Consider the following 4,992-nt stretch of genomic DNA (forward strand, 5'->3'; position numbering starts at 1 on the left):
AGCGATAGAAACATCTCTATAGTCACGTGGTCAAATAGCTCCCAGCTGCTGCTGAACGTCCCTCCCAATTGAGGCGAGTTGTTGTTTAGCTCATTTCCCCTGATAAACCCTGCTAATTGTGGACTGCATGATGATGGCATAATCACCGTGTATGTGCATGCCAGATATACGTTTAGGCGCTAGAACTTTCATTTTTGTTTTAATTTACCGTCTTTGTCCTAGCAGTGAGCGAAGCATACTAGATTGTTTTATTTGTGAGCCAATGACTCCACTTTATTCAACTGAATTGAATATGGACTATATGGGTATTTTAGTTCACTAAAATGCCCTATATATTTAAAATATTAATATTTAGTAAGTACCTCTCTTTATTAATCATCTCACATTTGATATAATTCATAATATATTTATTTTAGGGCTTATAAGTAAGTATTTTTCTTAATTTATAGATATTTTTAGTAGGGCTGTCAAACGGTTAATCGCGATTATTCGCATGCAAAATAAAAGTTTATGTTTACATACTATATCTGTGTGTACTGTGTATAATTATTATATATATACAAATACACACACATACATGTATATATTTTTAAAAATATTATATGTATATATATTTATACTTGTATATAATTTAGATTATATATTAATTTAAATATTTAATATATAAATCTAACATATTTTTCCTTAATATATACATGTGTGTATGTGTATTCATGTATACATAATAAAAATACACGATACACACTTATAGTATGTAAACATAAACTTTTATTTTGGATCTGATTAATCGCGATTTATCGTTTGACAGCCCTAATTTTTAGATAGCAGTTTGATTAATTATTTAGATATACAACAGAATACATATTGACAATTTATTCAAATTAATTCAATCATTTACACTGGTTGTTTTATGTAGTTAATATAGGAAATATTCTCTGTTTTGTTTACTGATTATCTCAAATTTGATATGTTTCACAATTTTCTATTTTAGGAATTTATATTTAGTTGTTTTCTTAGTTTAAGTAAGATAAATTAACTATATTATTATAAATATTGTGCATAAATAAAAATATTTTAAGTTTGATTCGATTTTTTATATGGCAGTTTGATTATTTTACTTTTACAGTAGTACAAAACATATTTAAATTTACTTGTATAAGATGTACAGTAGTCAACATTCGAAGTGGATCAAAAAAGTTAATCAAAATTTGTCCTAAGATAAGAACGGGTATTCTTTTTGGTTTTAGGACAAATTTGATGAAAGGTTTTGATCCACTTCGAATGTTGACTACTGTATTAAATTACATTTACTAAATATAATTTATTTAAATTACTTTAATTGAGTCATTTGACATAAATGGATGTTACACAGTTTGCTTTGTGTAGTTATGTTAATATATATAATATATAATTTTTTTTTCCCAGAGGAATATTTCCTTTAAATAAATATTATATTTATTTCTGCTATAATATGTTTATATTTATTTATTTCTATTATATTAATTATTTTATTTAGTTTTATTTAATATTATATTATATTATATTATTATTATTATTATTATATTACCAGTCATAAGAAAAAATTAGATTTACATATCATCTGAAATCGGCTGAATAAATAATCTAATTTCTTAGGAAATGACAATATTTGGCAGCAATTTGAAAATCTGAAATCTGAGGATGCAAAAAAAAGTCAATATTGAGAAAATTGCCTCTAAAGTTGTCTAACTGAAGATCTTAGTAATGTATATTACTAATCAAAAAATACGTTTTGATATATTTACGGGAGGAAATTTACAAAATATCTTCATGGAACATGATCTTTACTTAATATCCAAATGATTTTTGGTATAAAAGAAAAACCTATAATGTATTTTTAGGTATAATCCTAATGTATTTTTGGCTATTGCTACAAATATACTTGTGCTACTTAAGACTGGTTTTGTAGTCCAGGGTCACATATTATATTATATTATATTATATTTAGAGTAATGATTGATTTTTATTGCTTTTCAGTGACACCCAATCTTAAATACCTGTTCACAGCCTCGTTTTCAATCATAGTAATGTCTGCACTTTCATATTCACTTTCAGACTGACTGTACTCCACCTAGATGCTGTTGCACTCTTTTGTGTGATGACTGCATTTCCATGCTTGAAGACACTGATTCATGTGGCTCCTCTCTATATGACTCAACAGACAATGAGGCATCTTGGCAACCCAAACTGTCTGGAGACACAGTAATAACTCCTCCATAGACCTTACACAATGTATCACTCCTCCTGAGCCCATCTTTGTGGTTGCTAGTGTCTCTCAAACCATACTGTTGTAGGGTGGAGTAGATGTTTTCCCTCTGATGTAAAGTTTAGTGACAGTGAAGAGGTGAGCAGTGATGGTAGAAACAAACAGCATGTTATATTAAACTAGCTAAGAATTACTTTCTGGCCTTAACCATAGTATTACAAGTGAGGGACTTGTGAAGTATTTTACTGTCCCCTTGTGTTCACTCTGATCACTCACAAATCCTTGGCTTCTTTGACACGCCTAGAACGATCATACAACAGAAAGGCGTATTATTTACCAAACGAAATCCCAGATCTTACAAATCCTTTTGTTTCTTAATAGTTTTATTGGCCTTTCTGGCACTGGTTTAAATTGGCTTTGCTTCTCAGTAGTTTAATTAAAGCTTTTCAACATTCTCAGTACCAGGGTCTCATGGACCCTCAGTATAAAAAAGCTAGATTTCATTAGAAACACTTTATCATTTAGAATTTTAATTAAAAAAACTAAAGGAATAGTTAACCAAGTTAACCCAAAAGTGAACATTTTCTCACCCTCAAAGATGTAGATGAGTTAATTTCTTAATAGAAACAGACTTGGAGAAATTTAGCATTACATCACTTGCTCACCATTGGATCCTCTGCAGTAAATGGGTGCTGTCAGAATGGGAGTCCAAACAGCTGTTAAAAACATCACAATAATCCACAAGTAATCCATCATTAAGGCATTTTTTAACTTTAAAACATTGATTCTGGCTAAATTATGGCAAAATATTGCCTTTTTAGTAAAAAAAGCCATCACGTCTGAATCAGGAGAGAAATCCTGAACAGATCAAACACCATGTGCAAGTGAACAAAGTTCAAATAAAGTTTTAAACAAATACACTGTTGTTCAAAAGTTTGGGATCAGTAAGATTTTTCATGTTTTTTAAATAAGTTTCTTATGCTCACCAAGGCTGCATTTATTTGATCAAAAATACAGAAAAAATGTAATATTGTGAAATATTATTACGATGTAAAATAAAAATTTTTTATTTTAATTTACATTAAAGTCTAATTTATTCCTGTGATCAAAGCTGAATTTTCAGCATCATTACTTCAGTCTTCAGTGTCACACGATCCTTCAGAAATCATTCTAACATACTGATTTATTATAAATGTTGGAAACAGTTGTGCTGCTTAATTTTTTTTATTTTTTTTTGGAAGGATTTTTTGATGAATAAAAAGTTAAAAAGAACAGCATTTATTTAAAATAGAAATATTTTCGAACAATATACACTACCGTTCTGAAATTTGGGATCAGTCCATTTTTATTCTTTCTTTTTTTTTTTTGAAAGAAATTAATAAATATCAGCAAGGATGTGTTAAGTTGATAATAAGTGATAGCAAAAACTTGTATTGTGAGAAAAGGTTTATATTTTGAGACCTTAAACTGAAAGTTTAATCTTTTATTTATTAAAGAATCACAGGTTCCTAAAAAAAATATTTTGCAGCACAACTGTTTCAAACATTGATAGTTCTAATAATAAATCAGCATATTAGAATGATTTCTCATGATTTATCATGTGACATTTAAGACTGGAGTAATGATACTGAAAATTCAGCTTTGCATCACAGGAATAAATTATATTTTAAAGTATAAACCATTATTTTATATTGTAATATTTCACAATATTAAATTTTTTTCTGTATTTTTGATTCAATAAATGCAGCCTTGATGAGCATAAAAGACTTATGATGACTAATGATGGATTTGTGTCATGCAGCTTTTATTATTATCAGTGCTGGAAACAGTTGTGCTGCTTAATATTTTTTGGAACCTGTGATACTTTTTTCAGGATTTATTAATGAATATAAAGTTAAACAGCATTTATTTCAAATAATATTTTCTGACAATATACACTACCATTCAAAAGTTTTGGGTCAGTACATTTTTATTCTTTCTTTTTTTAAAAGAAATTAATACTTTTATTCAGCAAGGATGTGTTAAATTGATTTTAAAAAAGTGATAGCAAAGACTTACATTTTGGGGAAAAATGTATATGTTGAGAAAATGCTGTTCTATTTATCTTTTTATTAATCAGGTTTTCAAGAATCACAGGTTCAAAAATATAGATATTTGGCAGCACAACTGTTTTGAACATTGATAATTCAAATAATAAATCAGCATATCAGAATGGTTTCTAAACTGACACTTATATTTTAAAGTATATTAAAATAGAAACCACTATTTTATATTGTACTAACATTTCAATATTGAATTGTTTCTGTATTTTTAATCAAATAAATGCAGCCTTGATGAGCATGAGAGACTTTTTCAAAAAAAAAAAACATTACAAGTCTTACTGATCCCAAACTTTCGAACAGCAGTGTATTTCGTTGGATTTTGATGCGAAAAGACAAGATTTTTTTTTAACTGGAGGAAGACTACCGCTACAGTGGATTATGGACTGATGTTTTACTATTAAAATGCCCTAATGACAGATTTGTGTCTTACAAACATGCAGCTTTTTGCTTCAAATAATGCTAATTTACAGACTCGAGTCATGTGGATTACTTGTGGACTGTTGATATGTTTTATATGTTTAGACTCTCATTCTGACATCACCCATTCACTGCAAAGTATCCACTGGTGAGCAAGTGATGCAATGCTATATTTATCCAAATCAGTTCAGATGAAGAAACAAACTTATCTACTTCTTGGCCTGAGGG

This window comes from Garra rufa, chromosome 18 (assembly GCF_049309525.1).
Source record: "Garra rufa chromosome 18, GarRuf1.0, whole genome shotgun sequence".
Classification (NCBI taxonomy): Eukaryota; Metazoa; Chordata; class Actinopteri; order Cypriniformes; family Cyprinidae; genus Garra; species Garra rufa.